Genomic DNA, 12,854 nt, shown 5'->3' on the forward strand with positions numbered 1-12,854 from the left:
CCAAGTCAAGCAATGAAGTATTGTCTTAACTCATTAAAAAAAAATTTAAATGTATTAAGCATTATAAGTATTTCAGCTATAATGCTACACACTCGTGATAGTAACTTTGAATAAGTCTCATTCCTGACACAGCTCATATTTCGGTAAAGTAGAAACATAAATAAACAGAGATTTATAATAAATTGTGATAGATGCTAACAAAGACATTTATGAAACAATACAGCCAGGAAGCAGGACTTGAACACCTATTGGTTTCATGGGAGAGGAGTTCCAAGCAGTAAGACTAATGCATTATTAGCTTCAACTAATGGTGAACACATTCAATGTCTTCTCCAATATTCTGTGTTTTTTTTTTTTTTTTTTTTTTTTTTTTTTTTGAGACGGAGTTTTGCTCTTGATATCCAGGCTGGAGTGCAATGGCGCGATCTCGGCTCACCGCAACCTCCGCCTCCTGGGTTCAGGCAATTCTCCTGCCTCAGCCTCCTGAGTAGCTGGGATTACAGGCACGCGCCACCGTGCCCAGCTAATTTTTTGTATTAGTAGAGACGGGGTTTCACCATGTTGACCAGGATGGTCTCGATCTCTTGACCTCGTGATCCACCCGCCTCGGCCTCCCAAAGTGCTGGGATTACAGGCTTGAGCCACCGCGCCCGGCCTCTGTGTTCTTAAATGAAATATTCTCAGCCTTTAGAGTATATGGTTTGGAATCCTGAGTCAACTACCTACTAGCGTTATAAACTTAGCGAAGTTACTTGAACACTATGCCTCAGTTTACTTTTCTGCAAAGTGTGAACAATTTAAAAAATACTTAATTCATAGGTTGTTCTGAGAATAAATTGCTTGATACATAAAAAGTGATTAAATTAGTGCCTGGTCATAATGAGAGCTTTAGAAACTTGAACTTTTTTTTTTTTGAGACAGTCTCACTCATTTTCCTAAGCTGGAGTGCAGTGGTGTGAACTTGGCTCACTGCAGCCTCAGCCTCCTGGTTTCAAGCGATTCTCCTGCCTCAGCCTCCTGAGTAGCAGGGACTACAGGTGTGTGCCACCTCACTCAGCTAATTTTTGTATTTTTAGTAGAGACAGGGTTTCACCATTTTGGCCAGGCTGGTCTTGAACTCAAGGACATGGCCTTTAAGAGGGTCTGACCCTCAGAAATAGCCACACATATACAATCCTGTGATCTTCGACAAACCTGATGAAAACAAGCAATGGGAAAAGGAAATGGTGCTGGGAAAGCTGGCCAGCCATATGCAGAAAACTAAAGCGCTTCTGCACAGCAGAAGAAACTGTCATCAGAGTGAACAGGCAACCTACAGAATGGGAGAAAATTTTTGCAATCTACCCATCTGACAAAGGTCTAATATCCAGAATCTATAAGGAACTTATACAAATTTACAAGAAAAAAACAAAAAAACCCATAGTGGGCAAAGGATATAAACAGACACTTCTCAACAGAAGACATTTATGCAGGCAACAACCATTAAAAAAAGCCCAATCATCAGAGAAATGCAAATCAGGACCACGAAGAGATACCATCTCAGGCCAGTCAGAATCATGATTATTAAAAAGGCAAGAAACAATAGATGCTGGTGAGGCTGTGGAGAAATAGGAACACTTTTACACTCTTGGGAATATAAATCAGTTCAACCATTGTAGGAGACAGCTTGGCGATTCCTCAAGGATCTAGAACCAGAAATACCATTAGACCCAGCAATCCCATTACCGGGTATATACCTGAAAGAATATAAATCATTCTACTATAAAGACACATGCACACATATGTTTATTGCAGCACTATTTACAATAACAAAGACTTGGAACCAACCAAATACCCATCAATGATAGACTGGATAAAGAAAAAATGTGGCATATATACACCATGGAATACTATGTAGCCATAAAAAAGAATGAGATCATGTCCTTCGTAGGGACATGGATGAAGCTGGAAGCCATTATCCTCAACAAACTAACACAGGAACAGAAAACCAAACACTGCATGTTCTCACTCACAAGTGGGAGCTGAACAATGAGAACACATGGACACAGGGAGGGGAACATCACACACTGGGGCCTGTTGGTGGCGGGGGAGCAGGGGGAGGGAGAGCATTAGGACAAATACCTAATGCATGCAGGGCTTAAAACCTAGATGACAGGTTGCTAGGTTCAGCAAACCACCACGGCACATGTATACCTGTGTAACAAACCTGCACATTCTGTACATGTATCCCAGAACTTAAAGTAAAATTTTTTTTTTTAAAAAAGGGTCTGACATAAGGAGATCGCAGTTAGCTTTAACTTACATTTAATTTGCTCCTGCATTTGAAACCACTCGTTCCCAGGCAATGCCCTTTTCTCCGCGGTCTTTATTTCTCTGATGCACAGCTCCATAAAGATGCCAGTGTAATTCTTCACCTTTCTATCAGAGGTCCTTAAGTAATTTCAGAAGCATGTTTCATTCCTGACTTTCCAAATGCAGAAGCCTTCAGTCAATAGCTCAAGGACACCCAGAGCAGTGGCGGCAGTGCCGTGGTGGGTGAGGGTCCTTGGCCCTTCAGGAGGCCCCTCTCCTCGTCGCCAGGCACAGCCACCTAATTCACTCAGCGCTTTTAGAAAGCAACAGTTATTGCTGCTTGACCTGGGCTAGACTAGATCATAATCCTATAATATGTGAAATTAATTTTCTCAGTGATTCAGTGCCAGATTTTACTCCAAGCTGAGGCTAATCCAGACACTTAATACTACTTTCTAGATTTTTGTTATCCAAAAAGAGATAGCTTCATCTTACCTTCAAAAGTATTAGTAGGTCTTAGGAAAGGTCTAGTGATTTCTGGTTTTTGAAATACATTCTACAGCTTTATCTGTTCTCAAGAACAGAGTACAACTTCTACATTGATATTTAGAAATTATTTGGTAATCAGATGTCTAGTTTTCAGGACAGTGTCTAACCAAAACAATGCAATTATATACTATAAAAATTTGATAAAAATGTATTTCTCACTCACTCTGGCATTCTATCCCAGAGGTCAATAATGTTTCCTGTCTCTGTGACCTCTGTAAATAATTTAAATGGTAAATGAACATACACTCATTCACATTTATTCTTCTTTTTTCTCAGCTAACCCTGTAGTGCAATCGGCTTTGCTGCCTTTGCAGCTGAACTAAGCCATCTCCTCGTCATATATTCAGGGATATAAAGAAGATGGCAAGTCACTTTGTAGGAAATGCGATTTACACTACTGGATGCCTTTAGAGAAATTAAGAGCAAGGTGAAGGATTGGTCAGCAGGGGTGATCGTGGCAGGGATTCAGCAGGAGATGGTTGATTGTGAAACACAGAAGCCTCCGGCGCTCTCCAGGCCTCACCGCGATCTCCAGTGTTCCTGGCTTTGTATTTCAGGAGCTGGACAGTGGTCCTCGATAGAGCAACATTCAGCCACCCCAGAGACAGCCTCTTCCCTTTCAGTTTCAAGCTCCAAGCAAGCAGAGGGAACCATAAACTTTTCCTTCCATAAAAGAGTGCATATTTATGAGCCACCTTTTATTTTTGTGAAAACCTTGTCTTGTTACATTTCATAAAATGTAGAAGCGCAGGAAGTGTTGGTATTATCTCGTTTTTTTCCCCGACTTTGAGGTTCGGAAGTCAGAGATCATGAAGTGCCTGTCCGCAGGTGGCCAATTAGCTGATGGCCCTGGGCCCTGGGGTCGTACCTCCTGGACAAACTATCCTCCTACCTGGGGGGCCTTTGTTCAGGAGTGAGTTCTGACTCATTTAGTGAAACGCTGACGCTGTATGCCTGCTGTGGAGTGCGTTTAGGCAGATGGGAATGGTGCTGTCTGAAGCAGGCTCTGCACCATGTGAGTGAAGAAAGCGGACCCGGTTTTAGGGAGGGAATTCCAGGTGAAGTCTTTGGGTTCCACCATCTTTCGAGTGATTTTTCAGGGAAAGCCTGGGAGTAGAGGGGAGGGACAAACAGGCGCTCTGCTGGGACCTCACTCTGTGTGGCCTGGGCTTGGTGTCCAGCCCTGGCAGCCGTATCCTCGTGCTGGAGTCTGCCTTAGGACAGGGCCCACAGCTTCCACCTCACCTTCGACGGGGAAGGGAAGGAAATGTGTCATCCAGCCCATTCTGAAATTATTATTTATGTATTTATTTATGTATATTTTGAGACAGGGTCTCACTCTGTCTTCCAGTCTGGAATGCAGTGGTGCCATCACAGGCGAACTCCTGGGCTCAGGTGATCCTTCCACCTCAGCCTTCCAAGTAGCTAGGACTATAGACCAGGGTATCACCCCTGGCTGATATTTATTTATTTTATTTATTTATTTATTTTGTAGAGAAGGAGTCTCACTATACTGCCCAGGATAGTCTTGAACTCCTGGCCTAAAGAGATCCTCCTGCCTTGGCCTCCCAAAGCCCTGGGATTACAGGTGTGAGCCACCGTGCCTGGCCTAAAATTATTTTGATCTCATACTGTGCCTCTCTGCTGAAGTAGTGTGCTAGTCATGACGATTTACTCATCAGCTACTTAAAAAAAAGTCTCTGAATGATGACAACAGTATCCCGTGGGACAGTAGGGAGCTTACTTACTTCCCTCTGCTCTGCTTTGACTTCACTAATAGTCATTCAGAACTTTTATCGAAATTCCCGTCAGCATCTCAAGAGGTTTTTCAGTGTTTTAACCTCAACCTGCACCAACAACTTACAGTGCGTGCAGTCCAGATGAACGCTGTTTCTTTGACCCCTGAGCCGGGCTTGTCACTCGAGCACTGGTAGGACCAGTGGTTTTGTAAATCAGTCTTTTTTTTTTTTGAGGTAGAGTTTCGCCTTTTTGCCCAGGAGTGCAGTGACCCCATCTCCGTTCACTGCAACCTCTGCCTCCCAGGTTCAAGCAATTCTCCTACCTCAGCCTCCTGAGTAACTGGGGTTACAGGCACCACTCCACCACACCCAGCTGATTTCTATATTTTTAATAGAGACAGGGTTTTGCCATGTTGGCCAGGCTGGTCTCGAACTTTTGACCTCAGATGATCTGCCCACCTGGGCCTCCCAAAGTGTGGGATTACAGGTGTGAGCAACAGTGTCTGACTGTAAATTAGTCTTTAATTTAAGCATTTCCTCAGCTCACTCTCTGCACCTGGATGGAATAGGGCAGGAGGGTTTTAACCTTAAATATTATTTTAAAGAGATGGATTTATTTAAAGCATGTAAAATGTTAGTTGTAACTTTTGTTCCTAAGGCCCTTTCTAAGGAATCCAGCTTAAAATTTCTGTAGCTATACTCTATTTCCAGCCCCAATTAGTTATCAGGATACAGGAGTTTTATTTATCTGCACAGTGCATTCTAGTTAAAAAAAGATTATGCCAAATCGAAAAATTGAATAGATGCCCCAGTCCAAATTCTCTAAACATTACTATTACGTATAGGCCATACTGTATATACAAAGTAAATCATGAACCGGTAAACACAAAAATGTGACGGCTTTCTTTGTGAGCTAGTGATCAAAACCAAGCCCATGAGAACTAGAAAGTCCCAGGTCAAACCAGGGTTACTGGAGAAAAGACCAAGTTATTTGACCTTTTCTCTAATACAGTTTAGTCTGACACAGGATCTTACCCCTTGGAGAAGCAAATTTGCATCTCCGAGCACTAGATTCACCCTGCAGTAAAACCTGAAAATACGCCTTCCAAACAAACATGCGAAGAGGCACTGCACTCCATTCAAATCCTAGAAGCTAATTCTGTACTTACCACACCCTAAGAGAGACCTGCTGCTGGACGAGGTAGACACAAGGGGTGAGTGTGCAATTTATTCACAGAGCAGTGAGAGCCGCAGGATGGAAATGGGGATCCCGGCCACCCCTGGGAGAGGGCAGAACATCTCTGATGGAAACAGATGTTCCTCATTCTAAGAAATAAATACTCAGCTGTGTTGACATGAAGCTACTCTGTTCAGATTCAAAGGCTACAACACTTTATACAACATGTACTCTCCCGGAGACGGGTTAAAAAAGCACACACTGAGACATATTTTAGTATGGGGTGGAGCTCCATGTATGTAGACCACAGGCGAAAGACGTGTAATTTATAATAAAGCTGCAGAGAGTTAATCCAGATAATGAGATTCCATTTGTATTTCTTAAATACAGTCTAATTGTGAAATCATTCTCCTATACTCCTTTGTAATATTTTGGACTATTTTCAGAAATTGTTGATATTTTACTCACAAGAAAAGGAATACAAAAAATGAATAATAAAACAAATAAATTGCAAACAGTGAGTTTATCTGTAATAACCTTTCCTAAGCAACAGATGGCAGAGCTAAAATCTTGCCACCTCATAAATTTGATAAGTGATATTGCTGCTTTTGGTCTGAATTTTTTAAAAAGGGGTCCTAGGCCGGGTGCCGTGGCTCATGCCTGTAACCCGAGCACTTTGGGAGGCCAAGGCAGGTGGATCACCTGAGGTCAGGAGTTTGAGACCAGCCTGGCCAACATGGTAATACCCCATCTCTACTAAAAATACAAAAAATCAGCTTGGTGCAATGGCATGCATCTGTAGTCGCTATTACTCAGGAAGCTGAGGCAGGAGAAACTCTTGAACCCAGGAGGCAGAGGGTGTGGTGAACCGAGATTGTGCCATTGCACTCCAGCCTTGGCCACAAGAGAATAAAAGCAAAACCCTGTCAAAAAAAAAAAAAAAAAAAGAAAAGAAAGAGGAAACGAAGGAAGGAAGGAAGGAAAGAGAGAAATAAAAAGAAAGAAAAAGAAAGAAAGAAAGAAAGAAATTAAGAGCAGTCTGGCACACCTCCGCTGAGTGCAGACAGAAGCTGAACCAAGCTTGTGCTGTGACTGTCCCTGTGCAGGTGGAGATGTGTGATCACGGGAGGAATGTTTATCGTTACTTCTCTACCCCTAGAGAGGTAGCTTCATTTTCTTAATACAGAGTAGTGCTGGTGGGGAAGTTGGAGGTATTCAGCCCCTCCCCAGGCACCCGGCTCCTGTCCTGACCTGCGTCCACTGTCAGGGATGTCCTTAATGTGAGCAGGAATCATCTCCTCCTAGACACAGCTGGTAGGAACCTAGAATCATCTGGAATTCTGCAGAACGTGTCCATGATAATGGTGGGAACTTCCAGTGCATCCTTTTATGCCACATTTTATTTTTGTGGCCTTGAAGCCACAAAGCCGTCACAGATGGCACTTTGCCAGGTGGCATCTGGTCTTCATTTTTTAAAAGTTAACTTCAATTTTGTCATTGTAGGCTTTATTTTCATGTGACGCTGGATTTACACTTTCCTTAATAACGTTCTGCTGCACCGTTAAACTACGCCTAAGAGGACATCTTTGGCGTCTGTAGCTAAGCAAATATTTTCTCTGGAGAGAGAATTTAAAAAAATGAAATCATACAATGGCCTTTTTTTTTTGGTAGTATTTTCATTATTTTGATCATTAAATTAAACATTAGCTTCTAAATGTTTAAAATTAGTTTTAGTTACCTAAAATTATTTCCAGGAGGGGATTTTCTCAGTTCTTTCTTTCTGCCTCACAAAAGGGATCTGCAAATACCCCTGACTCTGTCTGAGGATCAGGAACCAGGAACCAAGAAAAAACAAACAGCCTGCCTATTCCTTCCAGCTTCTCCACCCACCCCTGGCTAGTGAGTTTCCATCCCTCACGCCTGTACATACATGTGCTAGTGGTCTATCACAGAATTCTTCAGATGGCTTAAACTCCCAGGGCCATCAAGCATCCGCTATTATTTTGCTTCCACTGGGGCACATAAATCAAGAGTCGGTTTCTACTCTTCGAGTGCACTTTATTGCTTAGGAGGAGTTTTCTGATTTGAGCTCCTGCTGCAGACTTAAATGGAAGCTCACCGTGACCACAGCAGGAGGGACTTCTGCCTTCTCATATCTTTCTGATTGAGCTAAAGTTTTGAAGACATTTCTAAGAATTGCCACAGCCTACTTCAACACTTTAGCGTTTGTTTATGATGCAAATAGTTAGGAATGGCCATGGCTTTTACTTTCTTATACATTTGAATCGATGATTAAACATAGCACTTGTTGAACACCTTTCGTGAAAGGTGAACAGATATTTCGCTTCACCCCTGCAGCGGGACCAAGGAATAGAGGGTGTTACTGTCCCTCTTAGAAAACAGAAATGCAAAGTTTAAGGGACTTGGCAAGAAAGCTGAGACACACTCACCTAAGAAGCCCCTTTGGATTCGCCTCGTTTCCCTTCCCGGGCACTGCTCTGGCACCTGTGCCAGGGGGAACCTACTGCACTGCAGAACTTTGTGGTGTCACCTCCTGCTGAGATGCCCAGTCCCTCTACAAGAGATGTCACAGGGGATCAGGTAAATCTCGGGGGGAAAGGGCTAGAGCTACTCTTTCCCCAGGATGCACAACTCTGCAGCTACTGATGAATGTTTCTTTCTTTAAGTCGGTAAAATTCGCTTTTTTTAAAATCCAGCCATTCTCTGTGGATCCTAATTGGTTTCCATGTTGGATAAATTTTGGAAAGACTACAAGGGAGACCCCAGAGGCTGAGCGGGCGCGTGCCATGTTGGGAAGACAGTGTCCTCTGTAGATGAGCGTTGCCTCTTTCGGATCCTTACCTGGCGTGAGATTCCTACGGCACTGGACTCTCATTCTTCTCATCTCTCAAATGAGTACAATGGTATCTACCCCATGAGATTACTGACAGAGAGGAAATAAAGCATGCAGAGTGGCCAGCAAGTTCCCAGCACAGAGTAGGCACGTAGGGCAGGCTCCGGGGAAGCAGGCTCTGAGAAGCAGATATCCTGGTGGGTGCCTCAAGGGTAACTTACCTAAGGGAGGGAGGGGCCAGACTGGCAGGGCAGACGCCTAGCTGTGGGGCGGCTGCAACTGGGGCACTCTGGAGCTGGGACACCTTCCACACTTGAGGCAAGGTGCCTAGGCCTCGAGACCTTGCTGGGAATAGCCATCTGATTTGCTGCACCCCAGGGAGGGGCATACACTTCAGGAGAGATGACTCCTTGCGGGAGAGGAGTTCCTGGGGAGGGACTCACCAGGCATCCTGCAGCAGCTCACCTTCCTGAAAGAGAGAAGTGTCTCCATCCTGACAGCCATCTGCCAGCACACACATCACCCCTTCCTGTAAGTGCTACGCAGACAGTGAGTAATATTCTTCTTATTGTTCATCATTCAATAATGATTTATTCCATCAGAAACCTGGCCAGTGAGGATTCTCATAGCCAGAGTCAACCTGGGCTCACCATGGCACAGGAAAAAGAATCATCGCACTGCAGAACAAGAAATGACCTAAGACAGCATTGTCATCTTTGAAACTTAAGGCAAGTTCATAAAACACCTCAAATTCGGAAGAAACTTTGGCCAAGGCCTAGGCGTTTGGTCATGGCCGAGGCACTTGTTCTCACCGTTGTCGGCAGGTGGTCTGTATTTCTTGCTGCACATACATAAGTTCTGTGCAGAGAGTCCCGGACCTCGCAGGAGCCCTACCCTCTCCCACCTGGATCAGCTGGGCCACCTCTGCTCACCAGGTTACAGGTGGCAACTGGGTGACTGAGTAGTTTTCAAGCCAAGGCTTCTTCTTAGACGACTCAAGAAGTCTGCTTTATGTACAGTACTGCTGTCTCCTCCTCCTCCTCCTCCTCCTTCTCCTTTTTCTTTTTGACAGTATCTTACTCTGTCACCCAGACTGGAATGCAGTGGTGCAATCTCAGCTCAGCTCACTACAACCTCCACACCCAGGCTCAAGCGATCATCCCACCTCAGCCTCCCAAGTAAGTGGAACCACAGACACGCACCACCAGGCCTGGTTTTTTTTTTTTTTTGGTAGAGACGGGGTCTCGCCATGTTGCTCAGACTGGTCTCATTCTCCTGAGCTCAAACAATCTGCCTGCCTCGGCCTCCCAAAGTGCTGGGATTACAGACATGCTTGCTGGCCTCACTGTTGTTTATCTACGTGACAACACCTTGGTTTTGACATATAGATGCGACTGGATTCTTTTTCTCCTTGCTTTAATTTAGACCTGAGTGATTCATAATTTTACTACAGTCTTACACTGACTTATAAAATGGCAAATTCACACAATTTGCTTGTTCTTCCTCTGAGTTTTTTTTCTTACCATTTTTGAAAGGTTAAATTAAATTATAAAAGTAGTATTTATCCTGCTGGTTTTTTACTTACTGATTTCCTGATCAATAACTGTCTCCTTGTTTTTCACTGGAAAACTAAGCTGCTGACAGCTAGAGGTACAAGAGCATACGAGATGTAAGGAAATAGATAAAGAATAAAGTCAACTAAATTATGGCATCTGTCATTCAGGAGCCTCATGTGGTGGGAAGTACATGCTTCTTTCAAAGCCTCTGTTGCTTCTGAAGCCCCACGAGACGATCATGTTTGATTCACCATCTTTAATCCAGTCTTTAAGCTCTGACAGAAAAGCACCAGGAACGATTTCATGTTCCTAAAGGGCAGGAACAAGACCGTGAAGGCTGGGTCCCACAGAGAATGTGCTAATTGCATGGGGAAGTAAGAAAGTGATCGCATGCTTCTCGACTTTCAAAGAAGGGCATCTTCTAAGTTGATTCCCTAAAAGTCTTAAGAAGGGCTGGAGGAAGATATTGATTGTTTTGCAATAACAGGATTTCATGACCAAGCATGTTTATGAAATTTGGCACCCATGTCTGATTAAAAACTCTTTCGAAACGAATAGTCAAATATTAATGGTGAAACAGTAGATAAACATTAAATTACAGAAGAAAGGTCATCATGATTGACATTTCAAGTTATTTATCCTTAGCCAAAGCAATGAAAAGAAAAGCAAGTAAATAAAATGACTGGAAGAGGGGAAAAAAACACTATAATCTGCAGGTGACAGGACTGCCCTTTTAGTCGAGGTAGATTTACATGGAGTTAATAAAGATGAAGATTTTTAAGGTCATACTTTTCCATAGGCCTTTGTATAACATTTGCAAACCTAGTGTATTTTTCCTGAAATTGATAAAGACCACGATTTTCACCATGCATTCCTCCTTTACATTTCCTTTGTTTACCGGTATTGAAGTGGCCACAAGCATTTTGAGGATCTGGGTAAGCACAAGTCAAGTTAGGGCATCTGCGTTGGCACAGATCAGGTAGCACTCATTCCTTCTGGGCACCCCCGAGTAGGAATGGCTTTTGCAATATACTTTCTTCTCACTGTGTCCATGGACTTGACCTTGAACACAGTGTAGGAACAGGTGTCAAACTGTCAGAGAGGTATGGCCCAAGTTGCTCAGCATCAGAAACTTGTAAGCAGATTAGGAACTAGTATGCCATGAGCAGAGTCTGACCTGGTTGGTCCAGGTGAGTTAGAAAGTCCTGAACTTTTGCTAGCCTGTAGGAAGCTATCCCCCAAACTATGCAGATCATGTGTGAGTGAAACGTGGCGCCTTCCAAATTTGATCACCATCCTAATAATTTACATGGTATCACCAACAGCAAGTTGTGAAAAAAGGAATTTTCCAACTATCAATGACAATAAACAACTTTTGGTCAACTGTACTAGAGGTAAGACTAAATTATCTATATTGTTTTATTATTATTATTATTATTTTTGCGACAGAGTCTTACTCTGTCGCAGGCACCAGACTGGAGTTCAGTGGCACAATCTCGGCTCACTGCAACCTCCACCTCCCAGGTTCAAGCAATGCTCCTGCCTCAGCCTCTCAAGTAGCTGGGATTACAGGCACGGACCACCATGCCCAGCTAATTTTTGTATTTTTAGTAGAGACAGAGTTTCACCGTGTTGGCCAGGATGGTCTTGATCTCCTGACCTCGTGATCCATCCACCTCGACCTCCCAAAGTGCTGGGATTACAGGCGTGAGCCACCGTGCCTGGCCTCGCTTTATTGTGTTTTTAGAGATAGGGTCTCCCTATGGCACGGAGTGCAGTGATGCCATCATAGCTCACTGCAGCCTCTAACTGCTGGGCTCAAATGATCTTCCTGCCTTAGTCTCCAGAGTAGCTAGGACTATAGGTGCATGGCACCATGCCCAGCTAATTTTTTTTTTTGTAACGGTAGGGTCTCACTATGTTGCCCAGGCTCATCTCAAACTCCGGGCTTCAAGTTATCCTCCAGCCTTGGCCTCCCAAAGTGTTGGGGTTACAGACATGAGCCACTGTACCTAGCCTTAAAAATATTAATTATTCATCAACATGTGAAGAGGTGATTAAAGAGCATTTAGCTAAAAAGGTATGCAGAAGAGAACTGGAAACAGGTGTCAAGCAATTCATGAATAAAAATATTATGTTACTCTTCTGGAGTGTTTGAATTTTCTAGTATTGGTTAATTTAAAAAAATTAAATTTGGTGTTGATTTCTTTACTTATTTTAAATGTTCTTTTAATATTTGATTTTATATTCATATTTTAAAATTTTTTTCAGGTGATTTGGTATTTTCAGTTAAATATTTGGTCTTGCACATTTAGCCCCTCTCACGCCCCGCCCTCCTGCACACGAATGCATTCTCTTTCTCATTCTGGAGTCTTGGTGTGTGAATAGGCTGAGCAGCAGTGTGGCCTAGCCAAGGACCCAGGAGCTCTGGAGGTGGAACTACACCGAGGGGGCCTCCGGGGAATGCCTGTCAATCTCTCATGTCCTTGGACATTGCCATTCTTCCCTGGACGGACATATTCAAGGTCAGCATCGCCAGCCCATTCTTGAAGGATCATTCAAAATTTGGCATCTAAGCAACTCTCTTTCCTCTTGAAAGTCCCACAATGCCCTGCGACAAGAGGGGGAGAGTTTTCTTCCTTCCTCCCCCGTTTGGAAGGACCCCCACCATTGTGGAATAACTCTGC

This window comes from Aotus nancymaae, unplaced genomic scaffold (genome assembly GCF_030222135.1).
Source record: "Aotus nancymaae isolate 86718 unplaced genomic scaffold, 86718_ANA_hifiasm-v0.15.2.pri h1tg000083l, whole genome shotgun sequence".
In the NCBI taxonomy this organism is placed as follows: Eukaryota; Metazoa; Chordata; class Mammalia; order Primates; family Aotidae; genus Aotus; species Aotus nancymaae.